This window comes from Microcaecilia unicolor, chromosome 3 (genome assembly GCF_901765095.1).
Source record: "Microcaecilia unicolor chromosome 3, aMicUni1.1, whole genome shotgun sequence".
Classification (NCBI taxonomy): domain Eukaryota; kingdom Metazoa; phylum Chordata; class Amphibia; order Gymnophiona; family Siphonopidae; genus Microcaecilia; species Microcaecilia unicolor.
In genome coordinates, this window is record NC_044033.1 from 334,625,341 (window position 1) to 334,644,492 (window position 19,152).

The window sequence follows — 19,152 nt, forward strand, 5'->3', positions numbered from 1 at the left end:
GAACCCAAATTATAGCTACGTAATGCAAGTTTCCACGTTAGGAGTCACCAATCAGGAAAGGGATCTAGGAAAGGAATAGTCGTCAATGATATGTTGAAACCCTCTGCTCAGTGTGTGGCGGTGGCTCAGAAAGCAAATAGAATGTTAAGTATTATTAGGAAAGGAATGGAAAACAAAACTGAGGACATTATAATGCCTTTGTATTGTTCCATGGTGCAACTGAATCTCAAATATTGTGTCAATTCTGGTTGCCGCATCTCAAAAAAGATATAGTGGGATTAGAAAAGGTACAGAGAAGGGCAACAAAAATGATATAGGGGATGAGAAGATTTCCCAATGAGGCAAGGCTGAAAGAAGTCTATAAAATAATGAGTGGAGTGGAATGGGTAGACGTAAATCGCTTGTTCACTTTTTCCAAAAATACTAGGACTTGGGGGCACGCAATGAAATTACAAAGTAGTAAATTTAAAACAAATCAGAGAAAATTTTTCTTCACTCAACATGTAATTAAACTCTGGAATTTGTTGCCAGATAATGTAGTAAAAGCAGTTAGCGTAGTGGGGTTTAAAAAAAGTGTGGATGGCTTCCTAAAGAAAAAGTCCATAGACCATTACTAAAATCCACTGCTTATTTCTAGGATAAGCAGCATAAAATGTATTGTACTTTCTTGGGATCTTGCCAAGTAAATGTACAAGTTTAGTCACTTATGTAACACTGTATGACAGGCTGGAGTAAACCACTTGGGAATGATACAGCTTTTTTTATTTAAATGCTTAATAGTAAGTAGAGAAAGTTTCTTATCTCTTGGATCCGTTTCTTATTGTTGTGGTCAATAGTTTAAAAATTAATGGCGTAATTAAGCTTATTTTTGTGTCCTTTTTGAAATATTGTGTAAATTTGTGTGTTATCAATCATAAATTAATATGTTTGTTAAAAACTAATAAAGAAATAAATAATAAAAAGGATAGGGAAGAGGGAGATAGGGCGATAGTTGGAAGGACAGGTAGGGTCCAATGAAGTTTTTTTAAGGAGTGGTGTGACTACGGCATGTTTGAGAGCATCAGGAACAGTCACAGTGGAGAGTGAAAGGTTGAGGATATGACAGATAAAAGAGATGACAGTTGGAGAGATAGTGTTAAGTAGATGGGTGGGAATAGGATCAGAAGAACAGGTAGTTAGTTTCTTGGAGGAAAGAAGATGTGCAGTTATCTCTTCAGTGATTTCAGAAAAGGAAGAAAAGGAGGCAGGGGTTGGAGAGTTGAGAGAATGGACTAAGGGAAGGAGAGGTGGAGGTGACTTGGTTGAGAATTCAAGATTAATCTTGTGAACCTTATCATGAAAGTACTCAGCCAGAGTCTGGAGAGAAAGTGAAGGGGGAGTTGGAGGTGAAGGCACTTTGAGAAGAGAGTTCAGTGTGGCAAAGAGACGTTGAGTGTTTTATCCAAGAGAATTTGTCAACTGGATGTAGTAGTCCTGTTTGGCAAGTAAAAGAGCAGACTGGAAGGAGGTCTACAAGAATTTGAAATATATGAAGTCAGCATGGGCATGGGATTTCAGCCAAAGGCATTCGGCAGAGTGGGCACAGGAATGTAGGTAGTGGATTCTAGAGGTCAGCCACAGCTGAGGTTTGTTACGCTTCACAGAATGGGGAGGAATGAGAGTATCCAGAGCAGAGAAGAAAATAGTATTATAGGAAGAGACAGCCTGTCGCGCCCCTCACCTGCAGCGTGCTCCCCGGGGCCAAGCCACTCTCCAGTCCCACCTTCATAGCGAGGAGCATTGGGCGGACAGGCTGGATCAGCGCTCCGCGGTCCGCTCCCCCTCCGGTTTGCCTCGCCGGTGGTCGGGACGGTGCCAGCACGAAGCTCTTGCCCTCCGTTGCTGCTGGGAAAGCCAGCCATGTTGGGCCACGCCAGCATCCCAGGACGTACACCTCTCTTCCAGGCACGGAGCCCGGGAACTCTGACCACGCCCCTGGCATCGGGATTGGCCATTCAGGTCTCGGCTCCATCTCCTCCTATCGGCCAGCCTATCCACACTTCCTGGGCCAGCTGATTTCTATGTCCCCACCTCTTGCCAGCTGACAGCTATCGGTCCCGATGGTGGGGGCTATTTACGGAGCAGTTCTCCCTACAAACTTTGCTTCGGCTTCTACTACCTTGGTAGATTGCTTGTGTTACTAGGAGACTCTGTCTACTACTACTACTACTTGCTGCCTGACCTGACCTCTGCTTGGAACCCGACTACTCTCTGCTTGCTGCCTGACCTTACCTCTGCTTGGAATCCGACTACTCTCTGCTTGCTTGCTGCCTGACCTGACCTCTGCTTGGAACCCGACTACTCTCTGCTAGTTGCCTGACCTGACCTCTGCTTGGAACCCGACTACTCTCCACTTGCTGCCTGACCTGACCTCTGCTGATAACCCGGCTTCCCTCTGCTTGCTGCCTCACCAGACCTCTGCTTGATCTGGAACCCCTCTGCTTGCTGCTACTCCAGACTACTCCTTGATCCAGACTGTTCTTTGCTGGTTACTTGACCTGACCCTAGCTTCTGTCCGAGCCCAGTCCTCCTTGCCTGCTGGCTGCAGCCATCTGACCCCTGCTGATTCTGGAAGTCCTGTGGGCCGCCTGCACCTAGGGGCTCAACCCTCGGGGAATGGTGGTCCTCCCAGGTGAAGCCTCGGGTTTTGCTCAGCTGCCCAGCAGGGCGCAGACTTCATACCTCCTCACTGTGCTCCATTTGGGCACAAGGGCTCACAAGCGTGACACAGCCTCATTGACAGACTTGGATAACATAGTGGTTGAAAGAGATTAGAAACATTGGAGGACAGAGTAGAAGGGTCAATAGCCTGAAAATTCCTAAATGTGTTGGTTGAGATTGGATAGGACTGGGGAGGAGGGTGTTTAAGTGTGAAAATTATCAGATAATGGTCAGAGAGGGGAAGAGCTGAGGCACAGAACCTGCCATTAACAGGTACTTGAACGACCACCACTGTACATGGATATTCAACCCTCCCCATGCTTCACATATGGGGGGAGTTTGGGAGCGCATGATTGGGATTGCTCGCCGCATCCATGTTATCAGAGACAGGGGTTAACCGCCTCACCCATGAAGTTCTAACCACACTCCTGGCAGAAGTGTCTGCCATCATCAACGCAAGACCTCTGATCCAGAGTCACCTTTGATCCTGACTCCAGCTACGCTCCTAACACAAAAGACAGGCATGCCTCCAAACCCGCCTGGAGATTTCAATGATAAAGACTTATGCAGACGACAATGGAGACAAGTCCAGAGCCATGCCAACACCTTCTGGAGCCGCTGGAAACAAGAATACCTCCCGACCCTACAGATCCGCAGCAAATGGCAGATCAGTAAGATCAACATCCACGAGGGTGACATTGTCTTACTCAGGGACAAAGAGACTCAACGCAATGATTGGCCCCTGGCATTAGTCACCAAAACCATCCCCAGTAAAGACGGAAACATCAGGAAACTTGAAGTCAGAACTGTGAAACAAGGAACAGCAAAGAACTTCTGCAGACCCATCACTGAAATTGTGCTCCTTGTACCGTATGAAGAGGTATGAGCACCGAGAGCTAGCATCCAACCATGAAAATCAGAGACTCAAAGACTTACTTTCTCTCTCTCTCTCTCTCTTTGTGTTTTGTGTTGTTGTGTTGTTTGTCTCTCGTTTCAGGTCCTGAAGAAGAAGAAGAAGATGACTCCACAGCTGATGGTTGTCCTGATTGTAGTTAATGGACTTATATGCTGTGAATGTATAAATAATGTTGATAATGATAGTGGTATCTACCAATACCAGGCGGGGAGTGTCTGCCTTTTGACAGCCTTGCCTAAGTTACAGTGGAACCCTGGAATGGGTTAATGTTTGTTATTATTTCACTGCTAGGTCATGTGAGCTAGGTCATGTGAGCTAGACATTGTGTGTAGTGAAGTTTATGTTATTGTAACTACTCTTGCCACCTCATTGACAGGCTCTGTTTCTATTGGTATTTACCTTCTTCTTCTCCTCTGGGCTTGTGTGTGCCCTACTTTCTGGCCCTCTCTCTTTCTCCCTCTCTATGATTCTGTCTCCATTTTACTTTCAGTCAGCTCATGTCCTGTTAAACGCTCTGAGGAGAACTTGGTTTTTTTTACCTTGGACATATCTTTATGTTAAGATATAACATTTCCAGCAGACCAGCTCTGATCCTCTCCTGTAAACCCAGCTGTGATTTTTCACCTGTTCAGCAAAGCTGGGTTTCTCAGATTTCTGTCTCCATCAACTGAAGCAACTGCCAGAATCACGAAGTCTCTGTGCCATGAGGCAATCCTTCTGAGCTACTGACTGTGAGTACATTGTTGTGTTATTCAATAAAGAAAATATCAGAAAAGAAAGAGACTTCAGGTGTGCTGGTATGTCAAGGTTAACTGCAAGATACTGAGACTTTCAGGTAACAGGTTTTAGGAGACTTGTACACTACCACAGGTAACCAATGAAGTTTAAGAAGATATTTTTTCATCGCAAGGTAGTGAAACAAATAACTCTAATTGCTAAATTTTGAACTGTCTGAAGATTTTCAAAACTTCACTGGTACATCCTATATATGCAATGTTGCAATAATCTAACTTGTAAAGCAGCAAAGATTGTACTTTAAGTCTGAAACAGGATGACTCAAAATTTCTTGGTACAGAACAAGATTCTATATATGGTGCCTAAACAATTTGTGTGGAACAAATTTCCACCTAAGTGTATTATAAGCCGCACCTAAATTTATGCACGATATATAGAATATGCTTTTTTTTCGAAAATATTTTTATTGAGTGGAGAAACACACAGTACAAGAATCAAAACCGTTACATAGTGTCAAAGTTCGTCCAGAGTACATACCATCTTACATGCGATATACACTTCGTGTAATAACAATTAATAATTAATAACAAACGGTCTCAGTAGCGGCTGTGTCTTAACTCAGGCTTGCCAACACATTTCCTGCCTCCCACACATGTGTTCCTCTACTGTATTTCTTTTTTTTTCCCCTAGACTTCCCCTGGTGATCTTCCTCCCTCCCCCTACCCCTTCCCATCCTCCCTCCCTCCCACCCATCCCCTCCCCCTTCCGAACTGATGCACTTCTTTCTAGATCTATAGTCAATTGCTTACTCTATCATCCAAGGCAGTGGGAGAGATCCGGTATCTGATATCGGATATGTCACCTGTGGGGACTTACGGGTGTGACGAGTGCCATATCTTCCACAAGTCTACGTATGCTGTGTCTTTCTTGCCAAGTCCCTTTAGGCCTTCACTTTCCCATTTCGCCATTTGTGTCATCCCTGCTTGCCATTTAGCTAATGGGGGCGGGCTTTTATCTATCCAGCAATTTAGTATAACCCGTTTTGCTAGCACTAGTGCTAAGAGGACAAATTTGCATTGATGTGCAGAGACCCCCTGTTTTACCAGTTCATCATTCAACCCTAGTAATAGAATATCATATGTCCATTCAACCTCACCCTTAAGGGCCTCCTCCAGGTTTCCCAAGACTCCCTTCCAAAAGTCCCGTAGCACCCAGCATTCTAAAAAATGGTGCACTATAGTGCCCTTGCCCTTCTGGCACTTGTCACAGTCATCCGAGTCCCAGAGGCCCAACGCCTTGCCTTTGCTATGAGTAAAATATGCCATATGTAGGATTTTGAATTGAATTTAATGGAGCCCTACATTGGGGGTGGTTTTGAAAGCTAATAAGAAGCACCTGGCAAGTGCTTTCTCTGATATCTCCTTCCCTGTGAGAGAGCTCCATTGTTGTGTCAGCTGAGCAAAGAATGGCATCGGTTTCCAAGCCATGCTAGTCTTATACCAATGTGACAGTCTGTTCTGTTCTGCAGGAAGTTGCAAAGAGCTATGATCCAGCTTAGTGAATGTTGGGTATTGTCCATCCTTACTTCTCAGAGACTGCATATAATGCTTTAGCTGTAGGTGTGAGAAGAAGAAATGATGTGGTAACTTCCACTGCACCTGCACCGCTCAAAAGTCAGAAACAAGCCTTCTCCTACCTCGCTTAGTTGCCCTATGTATCTGCAGCCCCCCTGACCCCATCTTTGAAATGCAGAGGTGTTGCCCTGCCCCGCTAGGAATCTAGGGTTATTCCGAATCTCCAAAAATGGTGAGGCACCCGTTGTTCCCCCCCACCACCACCACCATTGCCATGCTATTTTTAACGGTCGCAGAAGCGGGGATAGTGGAGCTTTGAGTCCGGAGCTGTGTAAGGCCGAGAAAATCGACAATGGCTCTGCTTCTTGTTCCCATAGATCCACTGGTGCAAACACCCGTTCCCCCGTATGTATTTCATGGACCCAGCATAATATGGCTGCCACATTGTATAGTCTGAGGTCCGGCAATCTTACCCCACCTTCGGTTCTGTCCCGTACTAGCTTATTGTAACCTATGCGTGCCCTCCGATTTCCCCACACAAAGGAGGAAATTACGCCCTGAAACATTTTTCATCTATACTCTTTATCCACAGTGGCATCATCTGTAGTGGGTATAGTACCTTAGGAAACAACACCATTTTCACCAGCGCCACTCTACCCAAAAAGGAGATGGGGTAATCCTTCCACCTGGCACAGAGTCCCCGAATCTCCTCAAGTTTATCACCCACATTTTTCCTGTAAATTGTTATCGGGTTCAGGTGGAGGTAAACTCCTAGATACTTCAGGGGTCCCGTCTACCAGGACAGGGGGAAATTTGGCATTAGTTTGCACGCACAATTAGAGGAAAGCTCCATTGCTTCTGACTTTTCAAAGTTGATTTTCAGTCCTGAAAACATCCCAAAATGTTGTATCAGCTCAATAAGCTGGGGAAGTCCCCTTGACGTTTGGCCCAAGAATATCAGCATATCATCTGCAAAAAGATTAACTTTATATTCCTGGTTGCCCACCCGTATCCCCTTTAACTCCGCCAATTGTCGTATCTTGCATGCCAGAGGCTCAATCGCTAGTACAAATAACATCGGGGACAGAGGACAGCCCTGGCGCGTTCCTCTTTCCAGTGCGAACTTATTAGATAGTTCTCCGTTTATTAATATCTGGGCTGTGGGTTTTTTATACAACGCCCTCACACCTTGTAGAAATTCTCCATATATACCAAATTGTGGAAGAACCCAAAACAGATGATCCCACAATATCTTATCAAACGCCTTCTCAGCGTCAAGGCTTGTGATGATGTCGTCTCCCAGTTTACCCCCCTTCGCCAGAATGTTTGTGGAGGCGTATCTGCCCGGAATGAATCCAGTTTGATCCCTGTGGACCAAAGATGGAAGGACCTTTCCCAGTCTAGAGGCCAAAATACTGGCAAACAGCTTGATATCTTGATTTAATAAAGAGATCAGCCTGTATGACCCCAGTTGTTCTTTATTTCTCCCGGGTTTTGGAAGTACTACTATAGTGGCATGCGTTAAATCCCCCACATCTTGCTTCGCCGTGAGCAGAGCCTGTCCCATCTCGCTAAATGGGCCGGTTAGGTTTACCCCCAGAATCTTATAGAATTCAGGCCCTAAGCCATCAGGCCCAGGCACCTTTGCTAATTTAAGTTTCTTTATCACCTTTTGGATTTCCTCCCCCGTAATGGCCTCGTTAAGTGCGTCCAGCTGCTCTGGGGCCAGCGATGAGAGCTGGAGGTCCTTAAAAAAATGTATGCACTTCTCTGTATCACACTTCCCCGAGTCATACGGAGGGGCATAATCGAACAGAAACGCCTATCTCCATGGGCGTTTATCTCCGAGAACGGGTCCGTGAAGGGGCGGACCGAATCGTATTTTCGAAAAAACATGGACGTTTATCTTTTTTTGAGCTGGGCGTTTTTGTTTTTCAGCGATAATGGAAACCGAAAACGCCCAGCTCAAAAACGAATAACTCCAAGACATTTATTCGTGGGAGGGGCCAGGATTCGTACTGCACCAGGACACCAACCGGGCACCCTAGGGGGCACTTTTACAAAAAAAAAAAAAAAAGGTAAACAGCTCCCAGGTGCATAGCACCCTTCCCTTGGGTGTTGAGCCCCCAAAATCCCCCTCAAAACCCACTGCCCACAAGTCTACACCATTACTATAGCCCTAAGGGGTGAAGGGGGGCACCTACACGTGGGTACAGTGGGTTTGGGGGGGCGGTTTGGAGGGCTCCCATTTACCAGCACAAGTGTAACAGGTGGGGGGGGGGGATGAGCCTGGGTCCACCTGCCTGAAGTCCACTGCTCCAGTGACCTGCATACTGCTGCCAGGGAGGTGGGTATGACATTTGAGGGTGAAAATAAAAAGTTGTGAAACGGCATATTTTGTGGTGGGAGGGAGTTCGTGACCACTGGGGGAGTCAGGGGAGGTCATCCCCGATTCCCTCCAGTGGTCATCTGGTCATTTAGGGCACTTTTTGGGGCCTTATTCGTGGAAAAACAGGGTCCAGGAAAAGTGCCCTAAATTCTCGCTAAAAACGCATATTTTTTTTCCATTATCGGCGAAAGGCGCCCATCTCTGATCGGCAGATAACCACGCCCCAGTTCCGCCTTCACCACGCCTTCGACACGCCCCCATCAACGTTGTCCGCATCCGCGACGGAGTGCAGTTGAAAACGTCCAAATTCGGCTTTTGATTATACCGCTTTATTCGTTTTTGGGAGATAAACGTCTATCTCCCGATTTGGGTCACAATATAGGCGTTTTTCTCTTTCGATTATAAGCAGGACAGTGTACTATAGAAATCCACATAGGCTTCCTGAATATCCTTTTCCATTTCACATATTTTCCCTGAACCTGCTTTTACACGTGAAATCACTTGCTTCGCACTAAGCCCGGTAGAAGTTTCCCTGTCTTGTTGCCCCATCTATGAAGTTTATATTTATACAATTGAATGTCCCTCAAGGCCCTCTGATGTAAAATGGCATTGATGCTATTCTTCAGAGCATGAAATTTCTCCTTCGCTTCCTTACCGTCCTTTAGCAATGTGGCCCTAGTATCTTGTAGCTGTTTCATCAGAGAGAGAAGCTCCCCATCCCGTTGTTTCTTCACTCTTGACATATATTCTATAATTTTACCCCTCATAATGGCTTTTCCAGCTTCCCAAATCACTACTGGGTTAATGTCCTGCGTGATATTATCTTCCATATAGTGTTGCCATTCTTTTGTCAAAAAGGACTTAAAGTCCGGGTCTAGGTAGAGTGTGGGGTTCATGCGCCATCCTGCCTCACGTTTGCCTCTCAGGCTGCCCAAGTCCATCCACACCGCACTATGGTCTGTCAATGTGCTCTCTTCAATGCCTGCCTTACGGGTTTTCGAAAATAGGGAAGGAGATATCAGGATGTAGTCCAGCCTGGACCTAACTTTGTGTACATGGGAATAAAAAGTAAAGTCCCACTCATCCGGGTGTAGGGATCTCCAAATGTCTACTAACCCCAACTCACGTTGCAGTAGCCCCACTCCTTTCCCTTCCATATCCTTGGGCCTTTTCTTGGGGGGCTACAATCCACCAGAGGATCCGCAGTGATATTGAAGTCCCGTCCCACCACCAACTGATATTCACTCACCGTCATCAGGGTTGCAAGCAGGGAAGAAAAAAATTTATGTGAGTAGACATTGGGGGCATACTGCCCTGTACAACGCCCACCCATATAACAAATCTCCCTTCAGGGTCCTGAATAATTTTGTGTCTAGTGTAATCTAATCCTTTGTGGATCAGCACCGCTACTCCCCTTTGTCTGCTGTTGAATGCTGCTGAGACCACCTTGCCTATCCACCCCTGCTTTAACTTAAGGTGTTCCGATTGCAAAAGGTGGGTTTCCTGAACTAGCAGGATGTCCACTTTCAGGTGTTTGCTGTATTGAATCAGTTTAGACCTCTTTATAGGCGAATGGATACCATCCACATTTAATGAGGCTATACGTAGACTAGCCATTCACCCACTTCATCATCCTAAATGCACATTTGCCTCTGATTATATCTCCCAGAGTGGCGTCCCAACTAAACTGCTCCAACAGGGCACATAGTATCAGCATCCATAGTCTATACAGCTCTCCCCCATGTCCCAGATCTGCTGTCATTATACATTCCCTGCTCAGCACCAGTTCTCCCTTTCCTCCTCCCCGCTCCCTCCCTCCCCTCATCTCCCTGCCTCTCATCCGCCCCTCAATCGCATCTCCATTCATTCCTCCCCCATGCACCCCACTCATGTTCACACTCCTCTTTTCCACACACTTAGTGGTTAGTCTCTCACCTCCCAATGTATTCCCAGAACCCACTGCCCCGCTCCCCTCCCCCTCGCAACAGTTACTAGTATACACTTGTCTAACCTGATCTTCCCTTTCATTTTAACATTTAAACTTAACAGCATAACTGCAACATAATTTTCAACAATTTTAATAACTTTAAGCAGAGCCTATACTGTGCCTGGTGCCTCTTAAGTGTACTGGCTTATCTTAGATGTCACATTGAACAGAATATAAAACTCTTATCTGCATGGCCAGTCCTTTCAGGGCTTCTTGTGATCGGTACATTCATTAACAGTTGCCCTCTAGGCATCCAGCAGCCAGAGTATCCTTCCATTCTCAATAGTTCCATCTGTATGGTGCCTGCTTGTAGTTCAAAAAGAAAAAGAAAGTTGCGATGCTCCCGTGCCTTGACGAGCCATACTGCAGATTTTTCTTCGTGTCACATTTGCTTACTGTGCAAGGTCTCACATTCTAGAAAGTTAGAGTTCAAGTTAATCCGCTCCCAGCTTCGCTCTCTCCGCTTGCGGTATCTTGTCCAAAAACGCCTTCAATTCTTCCACTTTAGTTAGCTTGACCGTGCGGTTCTCATGTGTGATCCGAACACACGCTGGGTATTGAAAGGCAAATTTGATACCTTTTGTGAAAAACTGAGAACAATAGGGTGCAAGAAGCTTTCTTTGCTCAGTTACTCTTATAGAGAAGTCTTGAAAGACAATGAGCCGGCCCCCATTATAGTCAAGCACTCGTTGGCGTTTAAACAGTTCTAGGATCTTTGCTTTAATAGCATAATTAAGGTACTGTGCGATGACTGGCCTCGGTTTTCCAGATTCCTCTCGGCGGGCCCCAATTCTGTGTACACGTTCCACATATACGCGCCCAAGTTCCGGAGGCAACCCCAATGATTTGGGGATCCAGCTTTCAGCCAGTTCTCTTAGTTCATTCTCTGGCACGCTTTCAGGCACCCCGATGATACGAAGGTTGTTCCGGCGTCCCCTGTTATCCTGATCTTCTATTCGCTCTGATAGTATGTGGACCTGGGTTTCCAATGCTCTTATTCTCGCTTCTGCCGCCGTGAGCAGGTCCTCCTGAGCTGAGATACGCTCTTCGGCATGCTGGATCCTTACCACATGACCCGCCACGCTGTCTTTTATTTCCTCCACTCCTTCATGCAACTTGGCCAGCTTATCGTCCAAAAGTTGTGATAAATTCCTCATGGAGACTTGCACGGTGTCTTCTTGTAGTCCTATAGCCCCCACAGAGATCACCGGCGTAGAGACTATCGATGTGGAGGCTGGCGACACCATCTTTTTTGCAGTTGCGTTCGTTTTCTCTCGACCCTGTCTCGTCTGTTTCACCGGCATGCCCCATTTCCACCACCTCCGCAGTTGCTTGCCGCCTTCCTACGCCTTATGCTAAACCCTGGAGCCGACTACAGGTGAGAAAATCAGCGATTCCTTGCAGTGAGAAGATTAGGGGAGAGGAGCCGAGCTAACGGACGTCCGCTCAGGCAAGTGACCCCCCCCCCCCCTAGAATATGCTTAAGCAGAACATAGAATACAGTTTGGTGCTATTCCAGTGCCTAAATCTAGGCACATCCATTTACACCAAGGAAAACATGGCATAAATGTGAACGCATAGATTTTGGCACAGAGGGTGTATTCTATAACAGTGCGCATAACTTTTTGGAACACCCATGAAATGCTCATCTCCCTGCCCATAGCCATGTCCCTTTTTGGATCCGCACATTAGAATTTAGGCGCAATATGTTACTTAGCGAGTTATATACATAAATTCTAATGATTTCCAATTAGTGCTCATAATTGCTTAAGAGCTCTTATCAAAGCTGATTAGCTTGTTTAGCTTGTTAAGACAATTAAGTTATGTGCAATGTTCTAGAATACACTTGGATGTTAGCATAGAATGCTAGGTCCAATACATAGAATCCCGGGGATAGCTCTTAATTTTCTCAATAGAATAAAGAATTCTTTACCATGTTATTTCTCTGATTTACAATGTAAGATGACTGTCCACCTCAACCCCTAAAATACGTGTGGTAACATCAAATTTAAATTTATTATTCCCAACAGTAAAAACTTCTTTACCCTTTATGTTGTTAATTGAGCCTATCCATAAAAATGTTGTTTTATCCTGATTAAGCTTTAGTTGAAAACGAAAAGTCCACTGTTCAAAAGCCTTTACACATTTCTGTATTCCTCTCAATATTTCATCATAATCTATAGGAAAAGGCATCAGAATTATAATATCATCTGCAAAAACAAATGAGAATAATTTCAATCTGTAAAGTGCATTCCCCAAAGGCTGTAACAAAAGACTAATCAAATTGGGTGAGAGGAATGAGCCCTGTGGCACCCCACATAAAGAATTCCAGACATCCGAAAAAGACCCTTACATCCTATTCTTTCTAGTCTCCTAAAATTCCAGTTTAACAGCTTCAAAATCTTCATCAAACTATTTTACTATTAGTCCCCTACTCTAACTCTCTTCACTTTCCAGGGAGCAATATCATTCAATACACTTTTATTATATTCATTCCATTTATCAAATAAATTTATTTCACTAAGGGGTCCTTTTACTAATGTACGCTGAAAAATGGCTTGCGGTAATGTAGGCATGGGTTTCGGGTGCGCGCCAATTCATTTTTCAGCACATCTGTAAAAAACGCCTTTTTTATTTTTGACAAAAATGAACATGCGGCAAAATCAGAATTGGTGCGCGTCCATTTTGGGTCTGTGACCTTACCGCCAGCCATTGACCTAGTGGTAAAGACTCACATGGTATCTGGGCGGTAATGACCTCCGTGCATCAAATGACACTTGGTGCGCGTCTGAGAAAAAAAATTATTTTTCAGACGCGCGAATCGGACTCACGCCAAAAACGAAATTACTGCAAGAGCCACATGGTAGCCAGGCAGTAACTTCATTTTGGCGCATGTTGGGCACGCATAGATGCTTACATGGCTTAGAAAAGGGCCTCTAAAATTCCCTAAGGAAATGTCAATCCAATTTTAGACCAAAAAAACCTTTGATCGATCCTACCCCTTGTATTACACATATTTGAGATATAACAAATTATGGGGTCCTTTTACCAAATGGTAGTAAAAAGGGGTGCTGCAGTGGCATTGGTGTGTGGGTTTGCTGCACGCAGAGGACCCCTTTTACTGCTGCCATGCAGTCATTTCCTGGGGAAGCTCATACCGCCTCCTATTTAGGCAGTTGCGCGGAGGTAACCAGGCTGCACTTGGGGCTGCCTGATTACCAATGAGAAAGTCCGCGGCACTAGAAAATTAAAAAATATGTTCTAGCACCAGAATTGGCATACAGTGGGAGTCAGAACTATCACTGGGATTCCCTGGGAGTCCAGCAGTAAGGCCGAATCACCACACACAAAGCTGGCACTACCTCTACTGCCTTTTTGTTAAAAGGCCCCTGTATGATGCTTCATCTAATTTGAAAACATGACTTTTTACAAAGTATTTGACCATGTAATGAGGTTTGTATTAAGGGTGAAAGGTGGGGTTTAGTAACTACATCTTGGACAGATATATATTTTAAAATTTTGTATGTTAGATATCCATTATGTGGAGAAGTTTTTGAAATATTTTATTCTGTAAACTGCTCTGGAGGAATTTAAGGCCCCTGTTTACAAAGCTGTTGAATGGGCTGTTTCAGCACTGCCATGCAGATTTGTAAACAGGGGTCTAAGGGCTTCTTTTACAAAGCTGCACTACCGATTCTCAGTGTGGCAAATGAGAGGAAGCCCATTCAATTTCTATGGCCTTTCTCTCATTTGCCACATGGGCATCGGTAGTGCGGCTTTGTAAAAGAAACCCTAAGTATATTAAACTAAACTAGTGGAGTCTGTGCAGGCTGCAGGTGGAAGCAGACCTTTATATGCTTAACTGATAAAATATTAGTAACATATGTACCACCTGCATTTAGCTGTAAACATGGCTGGCATAAGTGTTCTAGCTTAGACACATATGCTCACATCCCTGTCATGCTAGTCAAACATATAAATGGCAAGTGACCGACTCATCTGCAAATGCACAGTAGAGACTTCCCTCTCTGTCCCGCCCCCGCATCAAGACGTGATGACGGAACAGAGAGGGAAACTGCGCTGAGGAGTGCACCACACAGAAGGGGAGGGAGGGAACCGCTGAGGTCGCTACCGCTACCGCTCCCCCCACCCCCCCAAGGTCACCGCTACCGCTCCCCCCCCCCCCCACCCCGAGGTCGCCGCCGGCCCCCCTCTACCCGGGCCGGGCCCTCTCTTCTCCATTGAACTTACAGTGACGAAACCACAGCAGGCAGATCAGCTCCCGTCGGCCTTCCTTCCCTGCTGTGTCCCGCCCTCGCCGACATTATGTCACATGAGGGCGGGACACAGGCAGGGAAGGAAGGCCGACGGGAGGTGATCTGCCTGCTGCGGTTTCGGAGGTGAGGCGCTGTACGTTTAATGGAGAGGAGAGGGCCCGGCCCAGGTGGAGGGGGGGAGGGCAGCGGCGGCAACTTCGGGGGGGAGGGAGGGGAGGGCAGGAGAAATGCTGGACGTGGGAGGGTTGGACGGAGGGGAGCCTTGGAGCTGGGAGGGAGGGGGCCTTGGAGCTGGGAGGGAGGAGGGGCCTTGGAACTTGGGCCTTGGAGCTGGGAGGGGGCCTTGGAGCTGGGAGGGAGCTGGCAGGGAAGGAGGGAGGATGCTGGACATGGGAGGTCAGAAGGAGGGGGGCCTTGGAGCTGGGAGGGATGGACAGAGGGGGCCTTGGAGCTGGCTCGGTGGGAGGGACGGAGGGGGACCCTTGGAGCTGGGAGGGAATGGGGCCTTGGAACTGGGAGGGAAGGCGGGGGGCCTTGGAGCTGGGAGGGAGGGACAGAGGGCCTTGGAGCTGGCAGGGAAAGAGGGAGGGCAGGGGGCCTTGCAGCTGGGAGGGGAGGGGGGAGGGAATGGGGCCTTGGAGCTGGGAGGGAGGGAGTTAGACATCAAAATAGAATATACCAATACTCGCCCGTTTTAACGGGCTTAATGGCTAATATTTTATAAAATAATGTAGGCAACCTAACTTTAGAACCTACTTATAGAATTAACCCCTACTATAACCATTTTATTCAATGTTTTAATGTCACAATTAGCAAATCAACTCTCTATAGCTGGGTTTCAAACATACATCTATGCAGATGATGTTACAATAATTATTGTATGTATTCATACTTTATGTGAAATTCCTCAAGAAATAGAGAAAGGAATTGAAGTCTTAACCAGCTGGACCACTTCTTTTAGGTTAAAATACAACGACAATAAGACAACGTTTTTGGTTTTAGGTAAATCTTTTAAGCTGTTTAAGGAAAGGGTTCTTGTTGTGAATGGTGTCACGTATAACCTAGAGGAACAACTGAAGGTTTGGGGGGTTGTATTACTTTTAAACTTCAAGGGGGTGTGTCGGCAGGGTACAGAAGGCAGGATGGGGGCATGATGGGGGCGTGGTTACGAGATGGCTGGCATTTCACCGGCATTTCACCGGCTTCACTTGGTCCAGTTATTTTTACGACCAAGCCTCAAAAAAGTGCCCCAATTCACCAGATGACCACCGGAGGGAATCGGGGATGACCTCCCCTTACTCCTCCAGTGGTCACCAATCCCCTCCCACCCAAAAAAAATATTTAAACATTTTTTTGCCAGCCTATATGCCAGCCTCAAATGTCATACCCAGCTCCCTGACAGCAGTATGCAGATACCTGAAGCAGGTTTTTGTGGGTGCAGTGCACTTCAGACAGGCGGACCCAGGCCCATTCCCCCCTACCTGTTACACTTGTGCTGGTAAATGTGAGCCCTCCAAACACCCCCCCAAAACCCACTGTACCCACATGTAGGTGCCCCCTTCACCCCTTAGGGCTATGGTAGTGGTGTAGAGTTGTGGGGAGTGGGTTTTGGGGGAGATTTGGGGGGATCAGCACCCAAGGTAAGGGAACTATGCACCTGGGAGCAATTTTTGAAGTCCACTGCAGTGCCCCCTAGGGTGCCCGGTTGGTGTCCTGGTATGTCAGGGGGACCAGTGCACTACAAATGCTGGCTCCTCCCATGACCAAATACCTTGCATTTCGCCAGGTTTGAGATCGCCAAGCCAGGTTTCTATTATGGGCGAAAACCAAAGCCGCCCATCTCTAAACCCGGCGATCTCAACATTAAGCAGGCCCCAACCGTATTAGAGAAAGAAAAGATGGCTGGCCATCTTTTTTGAAAATACGGTTGGCTCTGCCCAGTTGCGGCGCCAGCCAAGGAGATGGCCGTCACCGTTCGATTATGCCCCTCTATGCGGCTTAGTAAAAGGGTGCCTAAGAGATAGAAAAAGCTAAGCATTAATAATCATATGAATTGAAGATCCAAATCAAAGATAATTCCATAAATTTGAATTAGTACAGCTTTAACTTCTACAGAATTTCAAAAAAACAAACATTCATTTCAGTTGTTATTTTTTGTTAGATATTTCCTGCGGTTCATATCAGGCCTCAATAGGATAATGCAACATTTGGGCATAAAGATACATCCTAGCAGTCCAGCACTGGAAGCTTGTATGGCAAATATCTCCAATGCTACCATGTATTTTCCTCTTGTGCTTAGATATGTTGGGATAAAAGTTATCCAAACACTGCAGAACACCAGCATGCTGAAAGTAATGTACTTGGCCTCATTGAAACTGTCAGGTAGATTTCTTGATAAGAACGCAATGATGAAGCTGATACCGGCCAGAAATCCCAGGAAACCCAGAACACAGTAAAATGAAATCATTGACCCTTCATTACATTCAATTAATATTGACCCAGTTTCTGATTGCATATTAAGATATGGGAATGGGGGAACAGTAAACAACCAGATGAGACAGAGAATAAATTGAAAAAAAGAACTGGAAAATATTATAGTATATGAGATCCTGGAACCCATCCATTTCCGGAGCTTGCTTCCAGGCTTGGCTGCATGAAAAGCCATAACCACAGTGATGGTTTTTGCCAGAATAGATGAGAGAGAGATTGAGAAAGTCATCCCAAAGGTAGTATTGCGGAGAATGCAGGTCACGGGCTCAGGATGGCCAATGAACATCAAGGAGCATAGAAAGCAGATCATAAGGGAGATGAGGAGGATATAGCTGATGCCCTGGTTATTGGCTCTCACAATAGGTGTGTCTCGGTAATGAATGACAATTCCCAGAATGATTGCATTGATAAGAGAGAAGAAAATGCTGCTGGTAGTCAAAGCCATCCCTAGAGCCTCTTCATAGGAAAGGAAAATTATTGGTTTTGGGATACAGCTATCTCTATTATGATTGGGCCAGTGGTCATCTCGACATTTCACACAGTTGTCCATATCTGTGGAAGAGGAATATAGTCTCAATATCTCATAAACAGCACTGATTTGGGAACAGTGCATGAACATTTAATTAATTTTCTATACCTCAGACTACAGCAGATAATGTTGCTCTATAATATTCTGATGTTTAGAACGGTGAAGTAGTTTTGATGCAGATCAACCAGTTACAAATCAGAATCAGTATGGACAGTAGACAGATGCTTTGCCAAGAATAAATGTAAATTATCTTACTAAATAAAAAATGTATGACTGGTATTGTTTCCTATGTATCTCAGCCCTTTTCTTCAACTCAGGGGTGGCTTGAGGGAGGCCAAATAATGCGACCCTAATGTCGCTTGATTTAAAATACTGCAGCAATATTTAAGTCACTGCATGTTAGTCATTAATCGGCTATTTTACCATCCTGGAGCATCGGGTCGCAAAACATCAGCCCGATGCTCCCGGGCCAATAGCTGAAATATATATATATTTATTTATATATTTTTAAATATTTATTTTTTAATATTGCATTTGCTTTTAAAGGCTTGGAGCTAGCATTTTATCTTTTGAAACATTTGCGTGCTCTCTCCTCTTTCCTGGGCATTGTTCCAGGTCAAAACACATGCCTTCATTCCTCCAGTGATCAGCTGGTTGGCTATGGCACATTTGTCAGACTTTGTCAAGATTAGAACAGGTCTAGAGGAAAACATACTTCTTTTCTACCTTGGACCTTTTTTCTGTTCCGTTATAGCAGAAAAATAACCATATTTAAAGCCCACCCAAGTCTCACCCAAAACACACCTCCAACATTGCCCCCTTGCAATTTAGATGACCTGTAGAGTAAAAGGTCTGAAATCTGAGTTTTGAAAATCACAATTTAGACAAGTTGGCGAGAAAAAATGTCCACCTGACGTTTTGTGCTGCTTTTGATATGTTTTTCTCTTTTGAAAATGAGCACCATAGCTAATAACCCACAGTCACTGACATGCCACATGGCATCACTCACCACTTTGGTTTGAGATTTCTCCTTGTGGACACGGAATACAGTCAGCAGCAGATGGGTTGTCTCTCCCTGGTTGATTTTCTGAAGCCAGGAGGGCAGCTCTCACTGCATTTGGATTGAGGAGGTGTCTAAATATTGAAAGAAAAATCTGGGTAATTTGATATAACATTCACCTGTGCATGTTTCTGTATCTGTCAAGCCTCTTAAATTCAGCTTGGAACAGAAAGGTCATGTGTGCTGCTATTTCATATTTTTTTCAGGTTACTTTGAAAACTAAGGCCCCTCCTTACTAAGCTGTTCACATCCACTCATGCTACACCTTCTTGCTTTCAATAATTCAGTATAGTCACAAGTTGGAGTTCAGAACTACCAACTTTACTTAAAATGTATCTTTTTCAGCAATAAAGGACAGTGTTTATAACAAATGACAAGAATTAGGCAGACGCCAACAGCAACTGGCTATTTACATGATATTTTCCTCCTCCTCCTCCTCCTCAGTTGTCTTGGTTTAGTCATAAATAGGGATGGGCATCTCAAAAATGTTGCTTT

At 45.4% G+C, this 19,152-nt stretch overlaps 1 pseudogene; it reads right to left on the bottom strand.

Moving 5' to 3' along the window:
• Window positions 1-16,718: 16,718 nt before the first annotated feature.
• Window positions 16,719-19,152, bottom strand: part of LOC115464715 — a 45,772-nt pseudogene continuing 43,338 nt past the window's right edge.